This window comes from Triturus cristatus, chromosome 3_2 (genome assembly GCF_964204655.1).
Source record: "Triturus cristatus chromosome 3_2, aTriCri1.1, whole genome shotgun sequence".
NCBI classification, from domain to species: Eukaryota; Metazoa; Chordata; class Amphibia; order Caudata; family Salamandridae; genus Triturus; species Triturus cristatus.
In genome coordinates, this window is record NC_140584.1 from 116,948,042 (window position 1) to 116,974,314 (window position 26,273).

The window sequence follows — 26,273 nt, forward strand, 5'->3', positions numbered from 1 at the left end:
TCTCCAGATGGTCAGAAATGGTAATTTTTTAATGTATAATTTTTTGACTGTAAATGACTATTGCATGTGAATTATCACTTTTGGAACTAAAACAAGAGTGTTTAGAGTCATTTTAATGCCTGAAATTGGTTGAAATAGAAGCTTCTGAGTAGGAGAAAAAGTCTTTAAAAATGGCAATTTTGGTCACATTGAGGCTTTAAAAAGTAGTTATTCAACATGAGGCACAATCCAAATGACATTTTCAATCAATTTTTCTACAGTCCAAAAAATCAATTTTCTGATGAAAAACGAGGACCCGTGACCTGTCGAACTTTCTCCAGATGGTCAGAAATGGTAAGTTTTTTAATGTTTAATTTTTTGACTGTAAATGACTATTGCATGTGGTGAATTATCACTTTTGGAACTAACACAAGAGTGTTTAGAATCATTTTAATGCCTGAAATTGGTCAAAATAGAAGCTTCTGAGTAGAAGAAAAAGTCTGTAAAAATGGCAATTTTGTTCACATTAAGGCTTTAAAAAGTAGTTATTCAACATGAGGCACAATCCAAATGACATTTTCAATCAATTTTTCTACAGTACAAAAAATCAATTTTCTGATGAAAAACGAGGACCCGTGACCTGTCGAACTTTCTCCAGATGGTCAGAAAAGGTAATTTTTTTATGTTGAAGTTTTTTGACTGTAAATGACTATTGTATGTGAATTATCACTTTCAAAACTAAAACAAGAGTGTTTAGTGTCATTTTAATGCCTGAAATTGGTCGAAATAGAAGCTTCTGAGTAGAATAAAAAGTCTATCAAAATGGCAATTTTGTTCACATTAAGGCTTTAAAAAGTAGTTATTCAACATGAGGCACAATCCAAATGACATTTTCAATCAATTTTTCCACAGTACAAAAAATCAATTTTCTGATGAAAAACGAGGACCCGAGACCTGTCGAACTTTCTCCAGATGGTCAGAAATGGTAAGTTTTTTAATGTTTAATTTTTTGACTGTAAATGACTATTGCATGTGAATTATCACTTTTGGAACTAAAACAAGAGTGTTTAGAGTCATTTTAATTCCTGAAATTAGTTGAAATAGAAGCTTCTGAGTAGGAGAAAAAGTCTGTAAAAATGGCAATTTTGGTCACATTAAGGCTTTAAAAAGTAGTTATTCAACATGAGGCACAATCCAAATGACATTTTCAATCAATTTTTCTACAGTCCAAAAAACCAATTTTCTGATGAAAAACGAGGATCCGTGACCTGTCGAACTTTCTCCAGATGGTCAGAAATGGTAAGTTTTTTAATGTTTAATTTTTTGACTGTAAATGACTATTGCATGTGAATTATCACTTTTGGAACTAACACAAGAGTGTTTAGAGTCATTTTAATGCCTGAAATTGGTCAAAATAGAAGCTTCTGAGTAGAAGAAAAAGTCTGTAAAAATGGCAATTTTGTTCACATTAAGGCTTTAAAAAGTAGTTATTCAACATGAGGCACAATCCAAATGACATTTTCAATCAATTTTTCTACAGTCCAAAAAATCAATTTTCTGATGAAAAACGAGGACCCGTGACCTGTCGAACTTTCTCCAGATGGTCAGAAATGGTAAGTTTTTTAATGTTTAATTTTTTGACTGTAAATGACTATTGCATGTGAATTATCACTTTTGGAACTAACACAAGAGTGTTTAGAGTCATTTTAATGCCTGAAATTGATCAAAATAGAAGCTTCTGAGTAGAATAAAAAGTCTATCAAAATGGCAATTTTGTTCACATTAAGGCTTTAAAAAGTAGTTATTCAACATGAGGCACAATCCAAATGACATTTTCAATCAATTTTTCTACAGTCCAAAAAATCAATTTTCTGATGAAAAACGAGGACCCGTGACCTGTCGAACTTTCTCCAGATGGTCAGAAATGGTAATTTTTTAATGTTTAATTTTTTGACTGTAAATGACTATTGCATGTGAATTATCACTTTTGGAACTAAAACAAGAGTGTTTAGAGTCATTTTAATGCCTGAAATTGGTCGAAATAGAAGCTTCTGAGTAGAAGAATAAGTCTGTAAAAATGGCAATTTTGTTCACATTAAGGCTTTAAAAAGTAGTTATTCAACATGAGGCACAATCCGAATGACATTTTCAATCAATTTTTCTACAGTCATAAAATCAATTTTTTGATGAAAAACAAGGACCCGTGACCTGTCGAACTTTCTCCAGATGGTCAGAAATGGTAAGTTTTTTAATGTTTAATTTTTTGACTGTAAATGACTATTGCATGTGAATTATCACTTTTGGAACTAAAACAAGAGTGTTTAGAGTCATTTTAATGCCTGAAATTAGTTGAAATAGAAGCTTCTGAGTAGGAGAAAAAGTCTGTAAAAATGGCAATTTTGGTCCCATTGAGGCTTTAAAAAGTAGTTATTCAACATGAGGCACAATCCAAATGACATTTTCAATCAACTTTTCTACAGTCCAAAAAATCAATTTTCTGATGAAAAACGAGGACCCGTGACCTGTCGAACTTTCTCCAGATGGTCAGAAATGGTAAGTTTTTTAATGTTTAATTATTTGACTGTAAATGACTATTGCATGTGAATTATCACTTTTGGAACTAAAACAAGAGTGTTTAGAGTCATTTTAATGCCTGAAATTTGTCGAAATAGAAGCTTCTGAGTAGAAGAAAAAGTCTATCAAAATGGCAATTTTGTTCACATTAAGGCTTTAAAAAGTAGTTATTCAACATGAGGCACAATCCAAATGACATTTTCAATCAATTTTTCGACAGTACAAAAAATTAATTTTCTGATGAAAAACGAGGACCAGAGACCTGTCGAACTTTCTCCATATGGTCAGAAATGGTAAGTTTTTTAATGTTTAATTTTTTGACTGTAAATGACTATTGCATGTGAATTATAAAACAAGAGTGTTTAGAGTCATTTTAATGCCTGAAATTGGTCAAAATAGAAGCTTCTGAGTAGAATAAAAAGTCTATCAAAATGGCAATTTTGTTCACATTAAGGCTTTAAAAAGTAGTTATTCAACATGAGGCACAATCCAAATGACATTTTCAATCAATTTTTTTACAGTCCAAAAAAATCAATTTTCTGATGAAAAACGAGGACCCGTGACCTGTCGAACTTTCTCCAGATTGTCAGAAATGGTAAGTTTTTTAATGTTTAATTTTTTGACTGTAAATGACTATTGCATGTGAATTATCACTTTTGGAACTAAAACAAGAGTGTTTAGAGTCATTTTAATGCCTGAAATTGGTCAAAATAGAAGCTTCTGAGTAGAATAAAAAGTCTATCAAAATGTCAATTTTGTTCACTTTAAGGCTTTAAAAGGTAGTTATTCAACATGAGGCACAATCCAAATGACATTTTCAATCAATTTTTTTACAGTCCAAAAAATCAATTTTCTGATGAAAAACGAGGACCCGTGACCTGTCCACCTTTCTCCAGATGGTCAGAAATGGTAATTTTTTAATGTTTAAATTTTTTGACTATAAATGACTATTGCATGTGAATTATCACTTTTGGAACTAAAACAAGAGTGTTTAGAGTCATTTTAATGCCTGAAATTGGTCGAAATAGAAGCTTCTGAGTAGAAGAAAAAGTCTGTAAAAATGGCAATTTTGTTCACATTAAGGCTTTAAAAAGTAGTTATTCACCATGAGGCACAATCCAAATGACATTTTCAATCAATTTTTCTATAGTCCAAAAAAACAATTTTCTGATGAAAAACGAGGGCCCGTGACCTGTCGAACTTTCTCCAGATGGTCAGAAATGGTAAGTTTTTTAATGTTTAATTTTTTGACTGTAAATGACTATTGCATGTGAATTATCACTTTTGGAACTAAAACAAGAGTGTTTAGAGTCATTTTAATGCCTGAAATTGGTCGAAATAGAAGCTTCTGAGTAGAAGAAAAACTCTGTAAAAATGGCAATTTTGTTCACATTAAGGCTTTAAAAAGTAGTTATTCAACACGAGGCACAATCCAAATGACATTTTCAATCAGTTTTTCTACAGTCCAAAAAATCAATTTTCTGATGAAAAACGAGGACCCGTGACCTGTCGAACTTTCTCCAGATGGTCAGAAAAGGTAATTTTTTAATGTTTAATTTTTTGACTATCAATGACTATTGCATGTGAATTATCACTTTTGGAACTAAAACAAGAGTGTTTAGAGTCATTTTAATGCCTGAAATTGATCGAAATAGAAGCTTCTGAGTAGAATAAAAAGTCTATCAAAATGTCAATTTTGTTCACATTAAGGCTTTAAAAGGTAGTTATTCAACATGAGGCACAATCCAAATGACATTTTCAATCAATTTTTTTACAGTCCAAAAAATCAATTTTCTGATGAAAAACGAGGACCCGTGACCTGTCCACCTTTCTCCAGATGGTCAGAAATGGTAATTTTTTAATGTTTAAATTTTTTGACTATAAATGACTATTGCATGTGAATTATCACTTTTGGAACTAAAACAAGAGTGTTTAGAGTCATTTTAATGCCTGAAATTGGTCGAAATAGAAGCTTCTGAGTAGAAGAAAAAGTCTGTAAAAATGGCAATTTTGTTCACATTAAGGCTTTAAAAAGTAGTTATTCAACATGAGGCACAATCCAAATGACATTTTCAATCAATTTTTCTACAGTACAAAAAATCAATTTTCTGATGAAAAACGAGGACCCGTGACCTGTCGAACTTTCTCCAGATGGTCAGAAAAGGTAATTTTTTAATGTTGAAGTTTTTTTACTGTAAATGACTATTGTATGTGAATTATCACTTTCGAAACTAAAACAAGAGTGTTTAGTGTCATTTTAATGCCTGAAATTGGTCGAAATAGAAGCTTCTGAGTAGAATAAAAAGTCTATCAAAATGGTAATTTTGTTCACATTAAGGCTTTAAAAAGTAGTTATTCAACATGAGGCACAATCCAAATGACATTTTCAATAAATTTTTCGACAGTACAAAAAATCAATTTTCTGATGAAAAACGAGGACCCGAGACCTGTCGAACTTTCTCCAGATGTTCAGAAATGGTAAGTTTTTTAATGTTTAATTTTTTGACTGTAAATGACTATTGCATGTGAATTATCACTTTTGGAACTAAAACAAGATTGTTTAGAGTCATTTTAATGCCTGAAATTGGTCGAAATAGAAGCTTCTGAGTAGGAGAAAAAGTCTGTAAAAATGGCAATTTTGTTCACATTAAGGCTTTAAAAAGTAGTTATTCAACATGAGGCACAATCCAAATGACATTTTCAATCAATTTTTCTACAGTCCAAAAAATCAATTTTCTGATGAAAAACAAGGACCCGTGACCTGTCGAATTTTCTCCAGATGGTCAGAAATGGTAAGTTTTTTAATGTTTAATTTTTTGACTGTAAATGACTATTGCATGTGAATTATCACTTTTGGAACTAACACAAGAGTGTTTAGAGTCATTTTAATGCCTGAAATTGGTTGAAATAGAAGCTTCTGAGAAGGAGGAAAAGTCTGTAAAAATGGCAATTTTGTTCACATTAAGGCTTTAAAAAGTAGTTATTCAACATGAGGCACAATCCAAATGACATTTTCAATCAACTTTTCTATAGTCCAAAAAATCAATTTTCTGATGAAAAACGAGGACCCGTGACCTGTCGAACTTTCTCCAGATGGTCAGAAAAGGTAATTTTTTAATGTTGAAGTTTTTTGACTGTAAATGACTATTGTATGTGAATTATCACTTTCGAAACTAAAACAAGAGTGTTTAGTGTCATTTTAATGCCTGAAATTGGTCGAAATAGAAGCTTCTGAGTAGAATAAAAAGTCTATCAAAATGTCAATTTTGTTCACATTAAGGCTTTAAAAGGTAGTTATTCAACATGAGGCACAATCCAAATGACATTTTCAATCAATTTTTTTACAGTCCAAAAAATCAATTTTCTGATGAAAAACGAGGACCCGTGACCTGTCGAACTTTCTCCAGATGGTCAGAAATGGTAATTTTTTAATGTTTAAATTTTTTGACTATAAATGACTATTGCATGTGAATTATCACTTTTGGAACTAAAACAAGAGTGTTTAGAGTCATTTTAATGCCTGAAATTAGTTGAAATAGAAGCTTCTGAGTAGGAGAAAAAGTCTGTAAAAATGGCAATTTTGGTCACATTGAGGCTTTAAAAAGTAGTTATTCAACATGAGGCACAATCCAAATGACATTTTCAATCAATTTTTCTACAGTCCAAAAAATCAATTTTCTGATGAAAAACGAGGACCTGTGACCTGTCGAACTTTCTCCAGATGGTCAGAAATGGTAATTTTTTAATGTATAATTTTTTGACTGTAAATGACTATTGCATGTGAATTATCACTTTTGGAACTAAAACAAGAGTGTTTAGAGTCATTTTAATGCCTGAAATTGGTTGAAATAGAAGCTTCTGAGTAGGAGAAAAAGTCTTTAAAAATGGCAATTTTGGTCACATTGAGGCTTTAAAAAGTAGTTATTCAACATGAGGCACAATCCAAATGACATTTTCAATCAATTTTTCTACAGTCCAAAAAATCAATTTTCTGATGAAAAACGAGGACCCGTGACCTGTCGAACTTTCTCCAGATGGTCAGAAATGGTAAGTTTTTTAATGTTTAATTTTTTGACTGTAAATGACTATTGCATGTGAATTATCACCTTTGGAACTAAAACAAGAGTGTTTAGAGTCATTTTAATGCCTGAAATTTGTCGAAATAGAAGCTTCTGAGTAGGAGAAAAAGTCTGTAAAAATGGCAATTTTGGTCCCATTGAGGCTTTAAAAAGTAGTTATTCAACATGAGGCACAATCCAAATGACATTTTCAATCAACTTTTCTACAGTCCAAAAAATCAATTTTCTGATGAAAAACGAGGACCCGTGACCTGTCGAACTTTCTCCAGATGGTCAGAAATGGTAAGTTTTTTAATGTTTAATTATTTGACTGTAAATGACTATTGCATGTGAATTATCACTTTTGGAACTAAAACAAGAGTGTTTATAGTCATTTTAATGCCTCAAATTTGTCGAAATAGAAGCTTCTGAGTAGAAGAAAAAGTCTGTAAAAATGGCAATTTTGTTCACATTAAGGCTTTAAAAAGTAGTTATTCAACATGAGGCACAATCCAAATGACATTTTCAATCAATTTTTCTACAGTCCAAAAAATAAATTTTCTGATGAAAAACAAGGACCCGTGACCTGTCGAACTTTCTCCAGATGGTCAGAAATGGTAAGTTTTTTAATGTTTAATTTTTTGACTGTAAATGACTATTGCATGTGAATTATCACTTTTGGAACTAAAACAAGAGTGTTTAGAGTCATTTTAATGCCTGAAATTTGTCGAAATAGAAGCTTCTGAGTAGAAGAAAAAGTCTGTAAAAATGGCAATTTTGTTCACATTAAGGCTTTAAAAAGTAGTTATTCAACATGAGGCACAATCCAAATGACATTTTCAATCAATTTTTCTACAGTACAAAAAATCAATTTTCTGATGAAAAACGAGGACCCGTGACCTGTCGAACTTTCTCCAGATGGTCAGAAAAGGTAATTTTTTAATGTTGAAGTTTTTTTACTGTAAATGACTATTGTATGTGAATTATCACTTTCGAAACTAAATCAAGAGTGTTTAGTGTCATTTTAATGCCTGAAATTGGTCGAAATAGAAGCTTCTGAGTAGAATAAAAAGTCTATCAAAATGGCAATTTTGTTCACATTAAGGCTTTAAAAAGTAGTTATTCAACATGAGGCACAATCCAAATGACATTTTCAATAAATTTTTCGACAGTACAAAAAATCTATTTTCTGATGAAAAACGAGGACCCGAGACCTGTCGAACTTTCTCCAGATGTTCAGAAATGGTAAGTTTTTTAATGTTTAATTTTTTGACTGTAAATGACTATTGCATGTGAATTATCACTTTTGGAACTAAAACAAGATTGTTTAGAGTCATTTTAATGCCTGAAATTGGTCGAAATAGAAGCTTCTGAGTAGGAGAAAAAGTCTGTAAAAATGGCAATTTTGTTCACATTAAGGCTTTAAAAAGTAGTTATTCAACATGAGGCACAATCCAAATGACATTTTCAATCAATTTTTCTACAGTCCAAAAAATCAATTTTCTGATGAAAAACAAGGACCCGTGACCTGTCGAATTTTCTCCAGATGGTCAGAAATGGTAAGTTTTTTAATGTTTAATTTTTTGACTGTAAATGACTATTGCATGTGAATTATCACTTTTGTAACTAACACAAGAGTGTTTAGAGTCATTTTAATGCCTGAAATTGGTCAAAATAGAAGCTTCTGAGTAGAATAAAAAGTCTATCAAAATGGCAATTTTGTTCACATTAAGGCTTTAAAAAGTAGTTATTCAACATGAGGCACAATCCAAATGACATTTTCAATCAATTTTTCTACAGTCCAAAAAATCAATTTTCTGATGAAAAACGAGGACCTGTGACCTGTCGAACTTTCTCCAGATGGTCAGAAATGGTAATTTTTTAATGTATAATTTTTTGACTGTAAATGACTATTGCATGTGAATTATCACTTTTGGAACTAAAACAAGAGTGTTTAGAGTCATTTTAATGCCTGAAATTGGTTGAAATAGATTTTCTGAGTAGGAGAAAAAGTCTTTAAAAATGGCAATTTTGGTCACATTGAGGCTTTAAAAAGTAGTTATTCAACATGAGGCACAATCCAAATGACATTTTCAATCAATTTTTCTACAGTCCAAAAAATCAATTTTCTGATGAAAAACGAGGACCCGTGACCTGTCGAACTTTCTCCAGATGGTCAGAAATGGTAAGTTTTTTAATGTTTAATTTTTTGACTGTAAATGACTATTGCATGTGAATTATCACTTTTGGAACTAACACAAGAGTGTTTAGAGTCATTTTAATGCCTGAAATTGGTCAAAATAGAAGCTTCTGAGTAGAATAAAAAGTCTATCAAAATGGCAATTTTGTTCACATTAAGGCTTTAAAAAGTAGTTATTCAACATGAGGCACAATCCAAATGACATTTTCAATCAATTTTTCTACAGTCCAAAAAATCAATTTTCTGATGAAAAACGAGGACCTGTGACCTGTCGAACTTTCTCCAGATGGTCAGAAATGGTAATTTTTTAATGTATAATTTTTTGACTGTAAATGACTATTGCATGTGAATTATCACTTTTGGAACTAAAACAAGAGTGTTTAGAGTCATTTTAATGCCTGAAATTGGTTGAAATAGAAGCTTCTGAGTAGGAGAAAAAGTCTTTAAAAATGGCAATTTTGGTCACATTGAGGCTTTAAAGTAGTTATTCAACATGAGGCACAATCCAAATGACATTTTCAATCAATTTTTCTACAGTCCAAAAAATCAATTTTCTGATGAAAAACGAGGACCCGTGACCTGTCGAACTTTCTCCAGATGGTCAGAAATGGTAAGTTTTTTAATGTTTAATTTTTTGACTGTAAATGACTATTGCATGTGGTGAATTATCACTTTTGGAACTAACACAAGAGTGTTTAGAATCATTTTAATGCCTGAAATTGGTCAAAATAGAAGCTTCTGAGTAGAATAAAAAGTCTATCAAAATGGCAATTTTGTTCACATTAAGGCTTTAAAAAGTAGTTATTCAACATGAGGCACAATCCAAATGACATTTTCAATCAATTTTTCTACAGTCCAAAAAATCAATTTTCTGATGAAAAACGAGGACCCGTGACCTGTCGAACTTTCTCCAGATGGTCAGAAATGGTAATTTTTTAATGTTTAATTTTTTGACTGTAAATGACTATTGCATGTGAATTATCACTTTTGGAACTAAAACAAGAGTGTTTAGAGTCATTTTAATGCCTGAAATTGGTCGAAATAGAAGCTTCTGAGTAGAAGAATAAGTCTGTAAAAATGGCAATTTTGTTCACATTAAGGCTTTAAAAAGTAGTTATTCAACATGAGGCACAATCCAAATGACATTTTCAATCAATTTTTCTACAGTCATAAAATCAATTTTTTGATGAAAAACAAGGACCCGTGACCTGTCGAACTTTCTCCAGATGGTCAGAAATGGTAAGTTTTTTAATGTTTAATTTTTTGACTGTAAATGACTATTGCATGTGAATTATCACTTTTGGAACTAAAACAAGAGTGTTTAGAGTCATTTTAATGCCTCAAATTTGTCGAAATAGAAGCTTCTGAGTAGAAGAAAAAGTCTGTAAAAATGGCAATTTTGTTCACATTAAGGCTTTAAAAAGTAGTTATTCAACATGAGGCACAATCCAAATGACATTTTCAATCAATTTTTCTACAGTCCAAAAAATAAATTTTCTGATGAAAAACAAGGACCCGTGACCTGTCGAACTTTCTCCAGATGGTCAGAAATGGTAAGTTTTTTAATGTTTAATTTTTTGACTGTAAATGACTATTGCATGTGAATTATCACTTTTGGAACTAAAACAAGAGTGTTTAGAGTCATTTTAATGCCTGAAATTTGTCGAAATAGAAGCTTCTGAGTAGAAGAAAAAGTCTGTAAAAATGGCAATTTTGTTCACATTAAGGCTTTAAAAAGTAGTTATTCAACATGAGGCACAATCCAAATGACATTTTCAATCAATTTTTCTACAGTACAAAAAATCAATTTTCTGATGAAAAACGAGGACCCGTGACCTGTCGAACTTTCTCCAGATGGTCAGAAAAGGTAATTTTTTAATGTTGAAGTTTTTTTACTGTAAATGACTATTGTATGTGAATTATCACTTTCGAAACTAAATCAAGAGTGTTTAGTGTCATTTTAATGCCTGAAATTGGTCGAAATAGAAGCTTCTGAGTAGAATAAAAAGTCTATCAAAATGGCAATTTTGTTCACATTAAGGCTTTAAAAAGTAGTTATTCAACATGAGGCACAATCCAAATGACATTTTCAATAAATTTTTCGACAGTACAAAAAATCTATTTTCTGATGAAAAACGAGGACCCGAGACCTGTCGAACTTTCTCCAGATGTTCAGAAATGGTAAGTTTTTTAATGTTTAATTTTTTGACTGTAAATGACTATTGCATGTGAATTATCACTTTTGGAACTAAAACAAGATTGTTTAGAGTCATTTTAATGCCTGAAATTGGTCGAAATAGAAGCTTCTGAGTAGGAGAAAAAGTCTGTAAAAATGGCAATTTTGTTCACATTAAGGCTTTAAAAAGTAGTTATTCAACATGAGGCACAATCCAAATGACATTTTCAATCAATTTTTCTACAGTCCAAAAAATCAATTTTCTGATGAAAAACAAGGACCCGTGACCTGTCGAATTTTCTCCAGATGGTCAGAAATGGTAAGTTTTTTAATGTTTAATTTTTTGACTGTAAATGACTATTGCATGTGAATTATCACTTTTGGAACTAACACAAGAGTGTTTAGAGTCATTTTAATGCCTGAAATTGGTCAAAATAGAAGCTTCTGAGTAGAATAAAAAGTCTATCAAAATGGCAATTTTGTTCACATTAAGGCTTTAAAAAGTAGTTATTCAACATGAGGCACAATCCAAATGACATTTTCAATCAATTTTTCTACAGTCCAAAAAATCAATTTTCTGATGAAAAACGAGGACCTGTGACCTGTCGAACTTTCTCCAGATGGTCAGAAATGGTAATTTTTTAATGTATAATTTTTTGACTGTAAATGACTATTGCATGTGAATTATCACTTTTGGAACTAAAACAAGAGTGTTTAGAGTCATTTTAATGCCTGAAATTGGTTGAAATAGATTTTCTGAGTAGGAGAAAAAGTCTTTAAAAATGGCAATTTTGGTCACATTGAGGCTTTAAAAAGTAGTTATTCAACATGAGGCACAATCCAAATGACATTTTCAATCAATTTTTCTACAGTCCAAAAAATCAATTTTCTGATGAAAAACGAGGACCCGTGACCTGTCGAACTTTCTCCAGATGGTCAGAAATGGTAAGTTTTTTAATGTTTAATTTTTTGACTGTAAATGACTATTGCATGTGAATTATCACTTTTGGAACTAACACAAGAGTGTTTAGAGTCATTTTAATGCCTGAAATTGGTCAAAATAGAAGCTTCTGAGTAGAATAAAAAGTCTATCAAAATGGCAATTTTGTTCACATTAAGGCTTTAAAAAGTAGTTATTCAACATGAGGCACAATCCAAATGACATTTTCAATCAATTTTTCTACAGTCCAAAAAATCAATTTTCTGATGAAAAACGAGGACCTGTGACCTGTCGAACTTTCTCCAGATGGTCAGAAATGGTAATTTTTTAATGTATAATTTTTTGACTGTAAATGACTATTGCATGTGAATTATCACTTTTGGAACTAAAACAAGAGTGTTTAGAGTCATTTTAATGCCTGAAATTGGTTGAAATAGAAGCTTCTGAGTAGGAGAAAAAGTCTTTAAAAATGGCAATTTTGGTCACATTGAGGCTTTAAAGTAGTTATTCAACATGAGGCACAATCCAAATGACATTTTCAATCAATTTTTCTACAGTCCAAAAAATCAATTTTCTGATGAAAAACGAGGACCCGTGACCTGTCGAACTTTCTCCAGATGGTCAGAAATGGTAAGTTTTTTAATGTTTAATTTTTTGACTGTAAATGACTATTGCATGTGGTGAATTATCACTTTTGGAACTAACACAAGAGTGTTTAGAATCATTTTAATGCCTGAAATTGGTCAAAATAGAAGCTTCTGAGTAGAATAAAAAGTCTATCAAAATGGCAATTTTGTTCACATTAAGGCTTTAAAAAGTAGTTATTCAACATGAGGCACAATCCAAATGACATTTTCAATCAATTTTTCTACAGTCCAAAAAATCAATTTTCTGATGAAAAACGAGGACCCGTGACCTGTCGAACTTTCTCCAGATGGTCAGAAATGGTAATTTTTTAATGTTTAATTTTTTGACTGTAAATGACTATTGCATGTGAATTATCACTTTTGGAACTAAAACAAGAGTGTTTAGAGTCATTTTAATGCCTGAAATTGGTCGAAATAGAAGCTTCTGAGTAGAAGAATAAGTCTGTAAAAATGGCAATTTTGTTCACATTAAGGCTTTAAAAAGTAGTTATTCAACATGAGGCACAATCCAAATGACATTTTCAATCAATTTTTCTACAGTCATAAAATCAATTTTTTGATGAAAAACAAGGACCCGTGACCTGTCGAACTTTCTCCAGATGGTCAGAAATGGTAAGTTTTTTAATGTTTAATTTTTTGACTGTAAATGACTATTGCATGTGAATTATCACTTTTGGAACTAAAACAAGAGTGTTTAGAGTCATTTTAATGCCTGAAATTAGTTGAAATAGAAGCTTCTGAGTAGGAGAAAAAGTCTGTAAAAATGGCAATTTTGGTCCCATTGAGGCTTTAAAAAGTAGTTATTCAACATGAGGCACAATCCAAATGACATTTTCAATCAACTTTTCTACAGTCCAAAAAATCAATTTTCTGATGAAAAACGAGGACCCGTGACCTGTCGAACTTTCTCCAGATGGTCAAAAATGGTAAGTTTTTTAATGTTTAATTATTTGACTGTAAATGACTATTGCATGTGAATTATCACTTTTGGAACTAAAACAAGAGTGTTTAGAGTCATTTTAATGCCTGAAATTTGTCGAAATAGAAGCTTCTGAGTAGAAGAAAAAGTCTGTAAAAATGGCAATTTTGTTCACATTAAGGCTTTAAAAAGTAGTTATTCAACATGAGGCACAATCCAAATGACATTTTCAATCAATTTTTCTACAGTCCAAAAAATCAATTTTCTGATGAAAAACAAGGACCCGTGACCTGTCGAACTTTCTCCAGATGGTCAGAAATGGTAAGTTTTTTAATGTTTAATTTTTTGACTGTAAATGACTATTGCATGTGAATTATCACTTTTGGAACTAAAACAAGAGTGTTTAGAGTCATTTTAATGCCTGAAATTTGTCGAAATAGAAGCTTCTGAGTAGAAGAAAAAGTCTGTAAAAATGGCAATTTTGTTCACATTAAGGCTTTAAAAAGTAGTTATTCAACATGAGGCACAATCCAAATGACATTTTCAATCAATTTTTCTACAGTACAAAAAATCAATTTTCTGATGAAAAACGAGGACCCGTGACCTGTGGAACTTTCTCCAGATGGTCAGAAAAGGTAATTTTTTAATGTTGAAGTTTTTTGACTGTAAATGACTATTGTATGTGAATTATCACTTTCGAAACTAAAACAAGAGTGTTTAGTGTCATTTTAATGCCTGAAATTGGTCGAAATAGAAGCTTCTGAGTAGAATAAAAAGTCTATCAAAATGGCAATTTTGTTCACATTAAGGCTTTAAAAAGTAGTTATTCAACATGAGGCACAATCCAAATGACATTTTCAATCAATTTTTCGACAGTACAAAAAATCAATTTTCTGATGAAAAACGAGGACCCGAGACCTGTCGAACTTTCTCCATATGGTCAGAAATGGTAAGTTTTTTAATGTTTAATTTTTTGACTGTAAATGACTATTGCATGTGAATTATAAAACAAGAGTGTTTAGAGTCATTTTAATGCCTGAAATTGGTCAAAATAGAAGCTTCTGAGTAGAATAAAAAGTCTATCAAAATGGCAATTTTGTTCACATTAAGGCTTTAAAAAGTAGTTATTCAACATGAGGCACAATCCAAATGACATTTTCAATCAATTTTTTTACAGTCCAAAAAAATCAATTTTCTGATGAAAAACGAGGACCCGTGACCTGTCGAACTTTCTCCAGATGGTCAGAAATGGTAAGTTTTTTAATGTTTAATTTTTTGACTGTAAATGACTATTGCATGTGAATTATCACTTTTGGAACTAAAACAAGAGTGTTTAGAGTCATTTTAATGCCTGAAATTGGTCGAAATAGAAGCTTCTGAGTAGAAGAAAAAGTCTGTAAAAATGGCAATTTTGTTCACATTAAGGCTTTAAAAAGTAGTTATTCAACACGAGGCACAATCCAAATGACATTTTCAATCAGTTTTTCTACAGTCCAAAAAATCAATTTTCTGATGAAAAACGAGGACCCGTGACCTGTCGAACTTTCTCCAGATGGTCAGAAAAGGTAATTTTTTAATGTTTAATTTTTTGACTATCAATGACTATTGCATGTGAATTATCACTTTTGGAACTAAAACAAGAGTGTTTAGAGTCATTTTAATGCCTGAAATTGATCGAAATAGAAGCTTCTGAGTAGAATAAAAAGTCTATCAAAATGTCAATTTTGTTCACATTAAGGCTTTAAAAGGTAGTTATTCAACATGAGGCACAATCCAAATGACATTTTCAATCAATTTTTTTACAGTCCAAAAAATCAATTTTCTGATGAAAAACGAGGACCCGTGACCTGTCCACCTTTCTCCAGATGGTCAGAAATGGTAATTTTTTAATGTTTAAATTTTTTGACTATAAATGACTATTGCATGTGAATTATCACTTTTGGAACTAAAACAAGAGTGTTTAGAGTCATTTTAATGCCTGAAATTGGTCGAAATAGAAGCTTCTGAGTAGAAGAAAAAGTCTGTAAAAATGGCAATTTTGTTCACATTAAGGCTTTAAAAAGTAGTTATTCAACATGAGGCACAATCCAAATGACATTTTCAATCAATTTTTCTATAGTCCAAAAAAACAATTTTCTGATGAAAAACGAGGGCCCGTGACCTGTCGAACTTTCTCCAGATGGTCAGAAATGGTAAGTTTTTTAATGTTTAATTTTTTGACTGTAAATGACTATTGCATGTGAATTATCACTTTTGGAACTAAAACAAGAGTGTTTAGAGTCATTTTAATGCCTGAAATTGGTCGAAATAGAAGCTTCTGAGTAGAAGAAAAACTCTGTAAAAATGGCAATTTTGTTCACATTAAGGCTTTAAAAAGTAGTTATTCAACACGAGGCACAATCCAAATGACATTTTCAATCAGTTTTTCTACAGTCCAAAAAATCAATTTTCTGATGAAAAACGAGGACCCGTGACCTGTCGAACTTTCTCCAGATGGTCAGAAATGTAATTTTTTAATGTTTAATTTTTTGACTATCAATGACTATTGCATGTGAATTATCACTTTTGGAACTAAAACAAGAGTGTTTAGAGTCATTTTAATGCCTGAAATTGGTCAAAATAGAAGCTTCTGAGTAGAATAAAAAGTCTATCAAAATGGCAATTTTGTTCACATTAAGGCTTTAAAAAGTAGTTATTCAACATGAGGCACAATCCAAATGACATTTTCAATCAATTTTTTTACAGTCCAAAAAAATCAATTTTCTGATGAAAAACGAGGACCCGTGACCTGTCGAACTTTCTCCAGATGGTCAGAAATGGTAATTTTTTAATGTTTAATTTTTTGACTATAAATGACTATTGCATGTGAATTATCACTTTTGGAACTAAAACAAGAGTGTTTAGAGTCATTTTAATGCCTGAAATTGGTCGAAATAGAAGCTTCTGAGTAGAAGAAAAAGTCTGTAAAAATGGCAATTTTGTTCACATTAAGGCTTTAAAAAGTAGTTATTCAACATGAGGCACAATCCAAATGACATTTTCAATCAATTTTTCTATAGTCCAAAAAAACAATTTTCTGATGAAAAACGAGGGCCCGTGACCTGTCGAACTTTCTCCAGATGGTCAGAAATGGTAAGTTTTTTAATGTTTAATTTTTTGACTGTAAATGACTATTGCATGTGAATTATCACTTTTGGAACTAAAACAAGAGTGTTTAGAGTCATTTTAATGCCTGAAATTGGTCAAAATAGAAGCTTCTGAGTAGAATAAAAAGTCTATCAAAATGTCAATTTTGTTCACATTAAGGCTTTAAAAGGTAGTTATTCAACATGAGGCACAATCCAAATGACATTTTCAATCAATTTTTTTACAGTCCAAAAAAATCAATTTTCTGATGAAAAACGAGGACCCGTGACCTGTCCACCTTTCTCCAGATGGTCAGAAATGGTAATTTTTTAATGTTTAAATTTTTTGACTATAAATGACTATTGCATGTGAATTATCACTTTTGGAACTAAAACAAGAGTGTTTAGAGTCATTTTAATGCCTGAAATTGGTCGAAATAGAAGCTTCTGAGTAGAAGAAAAAGTCTGTAAAAATGGCAATTTTGTTCACATTAAGGCTTTAAAAAGTAGTTATTCAACATGAGGCACAATCCAAATGACATTTTCAATCAATTTTTCTATAGTCCAAAAAAACAATTTTCTGATGAAAAACGAGGGCCCGTGACCTGTCGAACTTTCTCCAGATGGTCAGAAATGGTAAGTTTTTTAATGTTTAATTTTTTGACTGTAAATGACTATTGCATGTGAATTATCACTTTTGGAACTAAAACAAGATTGTTTAGAGTCATTTTAATGCCTGAAATTGGTCGAAATAGAAGCTTCTGAGTAGGAGAAAAAGTCTGTAAAAATGGCAATTTTGTTCACATTAAGGCTTTAAAAAGTAGTTATTCAACATGAGGCACAATCCAAATGACATTTTCAATCAATTTTTCTACAGTCCAAAAAATCAATTTTCTGATGAAAAACAAGGACCCGTGACCTGTCGAATTTTCTCCAGATGGTCAGAAATGGTAAGTTTTTTAATGTTTAATTTTTTGACTGTAAATGACTATTGCATGTGAATTATCACTTTTGGAACTAACACAAGAGTGTTTAGAGTCATTTTAATGCCTGAAATTGGTCAAAATAGAAGCTTCTGAGTAGAATAAAAAGTCTATCAAAATGGCAATTTTTTTCACATTAAGGCTTTAAAAAGTAGTTATTCAACATGAGGCACAATCCAAATGACATTTTCAATCAATTTTTCTACAGTCCAAAAAATCAATTTTCTGATGAAAAACGAGGACCTGTGACCTGTCGAACTTTCTCCAGATGGTCAGAAATGGTAATTTTTTAATGTATAATTTTTTGACTGTAAATGACTATTGCATGTGAATTATCACTTTTGGAACTAAAACAAGAGTGTTTAGAGTCATTTTAATGCCTGAAATTGGTTGAAATAGAAGCTTCTGAGTAGGAGAAAAAGTCTTTAAAAATGGCAATTTTGGTCACATTGAGGCTTTAAAAAGTAGTTATTCAACATGAGGCACAATCCAAATGACATTTTCAATCAATTTTTCTACAGTCCAAAAAATCAATTTTCTGATGAAAAACGAGGACCCGTGACCTGTCGAACTTTCTCCAGATGGTCAGAAATGGTAAGTTTTTTAATGTTTAATTTTTTGACTGTAAATGACTATTGCATGTGGTGAATTATCACTTTTGGAACTAACACAAGAGTGTTTAGAATCATTTTAATGCCTGAAATTGGTCAAAATAGAAGCTTCTGAGTAGAAGAAAAAGTCTGTAAAAATGGCAATTTTGTTCACATTAAGGCTTTAAAAAGTAGTTATTCAACATGAGGCACAATCCAAATGACATTTTCAATCAATTTTTCTACAGTACAAAAAATCAATTTTCTGATGAAAAACGAGGACCCGTGACCTGTCGAACTTTCTCCAGACGGTCAGAAAAGGTAATTTTTTTATGTTGAAGTTTTTTGACTGTAAATGACTATTGTATGTGAATTATCACTTTCAAAACTAAAACAAGAGTGTTTAGTGTCACTTTAATGCCTGAAATTGGTCGAAATAGAAGCTTCTGAGTAGAATAAAAAGTCTATCAAAATGGCAATTTTGTTCACATTAAGGCTTTAAAAAGTAGTTATTCAACATGAGGCACAATCCAAATGACATTTTCAATCAATTTTTCGACAGTACAAAAAATCAATTTTCTGATGAAAAACGAGGACCCGAGACCTGTCGAACTTTCTCCAGATGGTCAGAAATGGTAAGTTTTTTAATGTTTAATTTTTTGACTGTAAATGACTATTGCATGTGAATTATCACTTTTGGAACTAAAACAAGAGTGTTTAGAGTCATTTTAATGCCTGAAATTGGTCAAAATAGAAGCTTCTGAGTAGAATAAAAAGTCTATCAAAATGGCAATTTTGTTCACATTAAGGCTTTAAAAAGTAGTTATTCAACATGAGGCACAATCCAAATGACATTTTCAATCAATTTTTCTATAGTCCAAAAAAACAATTTTCTGATGAAAAACGAGGGCCCGTGACCTGTCGAACTTTCTCCAGATGGTCAGAAATGGTAAGTTTTTTAATGTTTAATTTTTTGACTGTAAATGACTATTGCATGTGAATTATCACTTTTGGAACTAAAACAAGAGTGTTTAGAGTCATTTTAATTCCTGAAATTAGTTGAAATAGAAGCTTCTGAGTAGGAGAAAAAGTCTGTAAAAATGGCAATTTTGGTCACATTAAGGCTTTAAAAAGTAGTTATTCAACATGAGGCACAATCCAAATGACATTTTCAATCAATTTTTCTACAGTCCAAAAAACCAATTTTCTGATGAAAAACGAGGATCCGTGACCTGTCGAACTTTCTCCAGATGGTCAGAAATGGTAAGTTTTTTAATGTTTAATTTTTTGACTGTAAATGACTATTGCATGTGAATTATCACTTTTGGAACTAAAACAAGAGTGTTTAGAGTCATTTTAATGCCTGAAATTGGTCGAAATAGAAGCTTCTGAGTAGAAGAAAAACTCTGTAAAAATGGCAATTTTGTTCACATTAAGGCTTTAAAAAGTAGTTATTCAACACGAGGCACAATCCAAATGACATTTTCAATCAGTTTTTCTACAGTCCAAAAAATCAATTTTCTGATGAAAAACGAGGACCCGTGACCTGTCGAACTTTCTCCAGATGGTCAGAAAAGGTAATTTTTTAATGTTTAATTTTTTGACTATCAATGACTATTGCATGTGAATTATCACTTTTGGAACTAAAACAAGAGTGTTTAGAGTCATTTTAATGCCTGAAATTGATCGAAATAGAAGCTTCTGAGTAGAATAAAAAGTCTATCAAAATGTCAATTTTGTTCACATTGAGGCTTTAAAAGGTAGTTATTCAACATGAGGCACAATCCAAATGACATTTTCAATCAATTTTTTTACAGTCCAAAAAATCAATTTTCTGATGAAAAACGAGGACCCGTGACCTGTCCACCTTTCTCCAGATGGTCAGAAATGGTAATTTTTTAATGTTTAAATTTTTTGACTATAAATGACTATTGCATGTGAATTATCACTTTTGGAACTAAAACAAGAGTGTTTAGAGTCATTTTAATGCCTGAAATTGGTCGAAATAGAAGCTTCTGAGTAGAAGAAAAAGTCTGTAAAAATGGCAATTTTGTTCACATTAAGGCTTTAAAAAGTAGTTATTCAACATGAGGCACAATCCAAATGACATTTTCAATCAATTTTTCTACAGTACAAAAAATCAATTTTCTGATGAAAAACGAGGACCCGTGACCTGTCGAACTTTCTCCAGATGGTCAGAAAAGGTAATTTTTTAATGTTGAAGTTTTTTTACTGTAAATGACTATTGTATGTGAATTATCACTTTCGAAACTAAAACAAGAGTGTTTAGTGTCATTTTAATGCCTGAAATTGGTCGAAATAGAAGCTTCTGAGTAGAATAAAAAGTCTATCAAAATGGTAATTTTGTTCACATTAAGGCTTTAAAAAGTAGTTATTCAACATGAGGCACAATCCAAATGACATTTTCAATAAATTTTTCGACAGTACAAAAAATCAATTTTCTGATGAAAAACGAGGACCCGAGACCTGTCGAACTTTCTCCAGATGTTCAGAAATGGTAAGTTTTTTAATGTTTAATTTTTTGACTGTAAATGACTATTGCATGTGAATTATCACTTTTGGAACTAAAACAAGATTGTTTAGAGTCATTTTAATGCCTGAAATTGGTCGAAATAGAAGCTTCTGAGTAGGAGAAAAAGTCTGTAAAAATGGCAATTTTGTTCACATTAAGGCTTTAAAAAGTAGTTATTCAACATGAGGCACAATCCAAATGACATTTTCAATCAATTTTTCTACAGTCCAAAAAATCAATTTTCTGATGAAAAACAAGGACCCGTGACCTGTCGAATTTTCTCCAGATGGTCAGAAATGGTAAGTTTTTTAATGTTTAATTTTTTGACTGTAAATGACTATTGCATGTGAATTATCACTTTTGGAACTAACACAAGAGTGTTTAGAGTCATTTTAATGCCTGAAATTGGTTGAAATAGAAGCTTCTGAGAAGGAGGAAAAGTCTGTAAAAATGGCAATTTTGTTCACATTAAGGCTTTAAAAAGTAGTTATTCAACATGAGGCACAATCCAAATGACATTTTCAATCAACTTTTCTATAGTCCAAAAAATCAATTTTCTGATGAAAAACGAGGACCCGTGACCTGTCGAACTTTCTCCAGATGGTCAGAAAAGGTAATTTTTTAATGTTGAAGTTTTTTGACTGTAAATGACTATTGTATGTGAATTATCACTTTCGAAACTAAAACAAGAGTGTTTAGTGTCATTTTAATGCCTGAAATTGGTCGAAATAGAAGCTTCTGAGTAGAATAAAAAGTCTATCAAAATGTCAATTTTGTTCACATTAAGGCTTTAAAAGGTAGTTATTCAACATGAGGCACAATCCAAATGACATTTTCAATCAATTTTTTTACAGTCCAAAAAATCAATTTTCTGATGAAAAACGAGGACCCGTGACCTGTCGAACTTTCTCCAGATGGTCAGAAATGGTAATTTTTTAATGTTTAAATTTTTTGACTATAAATGACTATTGCATGTGAATTATCACTTTTGGAACTAAAACAAGAGTGTTTAGAGTCATTTTAATGCCTGAAATTAGTTGAAATAGAAGCTTCTGAGTAGGAGAAAAAGTCTGTAAAAATGGCAATTTTGGTCACATTGAGGCTTTAAAAAGTAGTTATTCAACATGAGGCACAATCCAAATGACATTTTCAATCAATTTTTCTACAGTCCAAAAAATCAATTTTCTGATGAAAAACGAGGACCTGTGACCTGTCGAACTTTCTCCAGATGGTCAGAAATGGTAATTTTTTAATGTATAATTTTTTGACTGTAAATGACTATTGCATGTGAATTATCACTTTTGGAACTAAAACAAGAGTGTTTAGAGTCATTTTAATGCCTGAAATTGGTTGAAATAGAAGCTTCTGAGTAGGAGAAAAAGTCTTTAAAAATGGCAATTTTGGTCACATTGAGGCTTTAAAAAGTAGTTATTCAACATGAGGCACAATCCAAATGACATTTTCAATCAATTTTTCTACAGTCCAAAAAATCAATTTTCTGATGAAAAACGAGGACCCGTGACCTGTCGAACTTTCTCCAGATGGTCAGAAATGGTAAGTTTTTTAATGTTTAATTTTTTGACTGTAAATGACTATTGCATGTGAATTATCACCTTTGGAACTAAAACAAGAGTGTTTAGAGTCATTTTAATGCCTGAAATTTGTCGAAATAGAAGCTTCTGAGTAGGAGAAAAAGTCTGTAAAAATGGCAATTTTGGTCCCATTGAGGCTTTAAAAAGTAGTTATTCAACATGAGGCACAATCCAAATGACATTTTCAATCAACTTTTCTACAGTCCAAAAAATCAATTTTCTGATGAAAAACGAGGACCCGTGACCTGTCGAACTTTCTCCAGATGGTCAGAAATGGTAAGTTTTTTAATGTTTAATTATTTGACTGTAAATGACTATTGCATGTGAATTATCACTTTTGGAACTAAAACAAGAGTGTTTAGAGTCATTTTAATGCCTGAAATTTGTCGAAATAGAAGCTTCTGAGTAGAAGAAAAAGTCTGTAAAAATGGCAATTTTGTTCACATTAAGGCTTTAAAAAGTAGTTATTCAACATGAGGCACAATCCAAATGACATTTTCAATCAATTTTTCTACAGTCCAAAAAATAAATTTTCTGATGAAAAACAAGGACCCGTGACCTGTCGAACTTTCTCCAGATGGTCAGAAATGGTAAGTTTTTTAATGTTTAATTTTTTGACTGTAAATGACTATTGCATGTGAATTATCACTTTTGGAACTAAAACAAGAGTGTTTAGAGTCATTTTAATGCCTGAAATTTGTCGAAATAGAAGCTTCTGAGTAGAAGAAAAAGTCTGTAAAAATGGCAATTTTGTTCACATTAAGGCTTTAAAAAGTAGTTATTCAACATGAGGCACAATCCAAATGACATTTTCAATCAATTTTTCTACAGTACAAAAAATCAATTTTCTGATGAAAAACGAGGACCCGTGACCTGTCGAACTTTCTCCAGATGGTCAGAAAAGGTAATTTTTTAATGTTGAAGTTTTTTTACTGTAAATGACTATTGTATGTGAATTATCACTTTTGGAACTAAAACAAGAGTGTTTAGAGTCATTTTAATGCCTGAAATTGGTTGAAATAGAAGCTTCTGAGTAGGAGAAAAAGTCTTTAAAAATGGCAATTTTGGTCACATTGAGGCTTTAAAAAGTAGTTATTCAACATGAGGCACAATCCAAATGACATTTTCAATCAATTTTTCTACAGTCCAAAAAATCAATTTTCTGATGAAAAACGAGGACCCGTGACCTGTCGAACTTTCTCCAGATGGTCAGAAATGGTAAGTTTTTTAATGTTTAATTTTTTGACTGTAAATGACTATTGCATGTGAATTATCACTTTTGGAACTAACACAAGAGTGTTTAGAGTCATTTTAATGCCTAAATTGGTCAAAATAGAAGCTTCTGAGTAGAATAAAAAGTCTATCAAAATGGCAATTTTGTTCACATTAAGGCTTTAAAAAGTAGTTATTCAACATGAGGCACAATCCAAATGACATTTTCAATCAATTTTTCTACAGTCCAAAAAATCAATTTTCTGATGAAAAACGAGGACCTGTGACCTGTCGAACTTTCTCCAGATGGTCAGAAATGGTAATTTTTTAATGTATAATTTTTTGACTGTAAATGACTATTGCATGTGAATTATCACTTTTGGAACTAAAACAAGAGTGTTTAGAGTCATTTTAATGCCTGAAATTGGTTGAAATAGAAGCTTCTGAGTAGGAGAAAAAGTCTTTAAAAATGGCAATTTTGGTCACATTGAGGCTTTAAAAAGTAGTTATTCAACATGAGGCACAATCCAAATGACATTTTCAATCAATTTTTCTACAGTCCAAAAAATCAATTTTCTGATGAAAAACGAGGACCCGTGACCTGTCGAACTTTCTCCAGATGGTCAGAAATGGTAAGTTTTTTAATGTTTAATTTTTTGACTGTAAATGACTATTGCATGTGGTGAATTATCACTTTTGGAACTAACACAAGAGTGTTTAGAATCATTTTAATGCCTGAAATTGGTCAAAATAGAAGCTTCTGAGTAGAATAAAAAGTCTATCAAAATGGCAATTTTGTTCACATTAAGGCTTTAAAAAGTAGTTATTCAACATGAGGCACAATCCAAATGACATTTTCAATCAATTTTTCTACAGTCCAAAAAATCAATTTTCTGATGAAAAACGAGGACCCGTGACCTGTCGAACTTTCTCCAGATGGTCAGAAATGGTAATTTTTTAATGTTTAATTTTTTGACTGTAAATGACTATTGCATGTGAATTATCACTTTTGGAACTAAAACAAGAGTGTTTAGAGTCATTTTAATGCCTGAAATTGGTCGAAATAGAAGCTTCTGAGTAGAAGAATAAGTCTGTAAAAATGGCAATTTTGTTCACATTAAGGCTTTAAAAAGTAGTTATTCAACATGAGGCACAATCCAAATGACATTTTCAATCAATTTTTCTACAGTCATAAAATCAATTTTTTGATGAAAAACAAGGACCCGTGACCTGTCGAACTTTCTCCAGATGGTCAGAAATGGTAAGTTTTTTAATGTTTAATTTTTTGACTGTAAATGACTATTGCATGTGAATTATCACTTTTGGAACTAAAACAAGAGTGTTTAGAGTCATTTTAATGCCTGAAATTAGTTGAAATAGAAGCTTCTGAGTAGGAGAAAAAGTCTGTAAAAATGGCAATTTTGGTCCCATTGAGGCTTTAAAAAGTAGTTATTCAACATGAGGCACAATCCAAATGACATTTTCAATCAACTTTTCTACAGTCCAAAAAATCAATTTTCTGATGAAAAACGAGGACCCGTGACCTGTCGAACTTTCTCCAGATGGTCAAAAATGGTAAGTTTTTTAATGTTTAATTATTTGACTGTAAATGACTATTGCATGTGAATTATCACTTTTGGAACTAAAACAAGAGTGTTTAGAGTCATTTTAATGCCTGAAATTTGTCGAAATAGAAGCTTCTGAGTAGAAGAAAAAGTCTGTAAAAATGGCAATTTTGTTCACATTAAGGCTTTAAAAAGTAGTTATTCAACATGAGGCACAATCCAAATGACATTTTCAATCAATTTTTCTACAGTCCAAAAAATCAATTTTCTGATGAAAAACAAGGACCCGTGACCTGTCGAACTTTCTCCAGATGGTCAGAAATGGTAAGTTTTTTAATGTTTAATTTTTTGACTGTAAATGACTATTGCATGTGAATTATCACTTTTGGAACTAAAACAAGAGTGTTTAGAGTCATTTTAATGCCTGAAATTTGTCGAAATAGATGCTTCTGAGTAGAAGAAAAAGTCTGTAAAAATGGCAATTTTGTTCACATTAAGGCTTTAAAAAGTAGTTATTCAACATGAGGCACAATCCAAATGACATTTTCAATCAATTTTTCTACAGTACAAAAAATCAATTTTCTGATGAAAAACGAGGACCCGTGACCTGTGGAACTTTCTCCAGATGGTCAGAAAAGGTAATTTTTTAATGTTGAAGTTTTTTGACTGTAAATGACTATTGTATGTGAATTATCACTTTCGAAACTAAAACAAGAGTGTTTAGTGTCATTTTAATGCCTGAAATTGGTCGAAATAGAAGCTTCTGAGTAGAATAAAAAGTCTATCAAAATGGCAATTTTGTTCACATTTAGGCTTTAAAAAGTAGTTATTCAACATGAGGCACAATCCAAATGACATTTTCAATCAATTTTTCGACAGTACAAAAAATCAATTTTCTGATGAAAAACGAGGACCCGAGACCTGTCGAACTTTCTCCATATGGTCAGAAATGGTAAGTTTTTTAATGTTTAATTTTTTGACTGTAAATGACTATTGCATGTGAATTATAAAACAAGAGTGTTTAGAGTCATTTTAATGCCTGAAATTGGTCAAAATAGAAGCTTCTGAGTAGAATAAAAAGTCTATCAAAATGGCAATTTTGTTCACATTAAGGCTTTAAAAAGTAGTTATTCAACATGAGGCACAATCCAAATGACATTTTCAATCAATTTTTTTACAG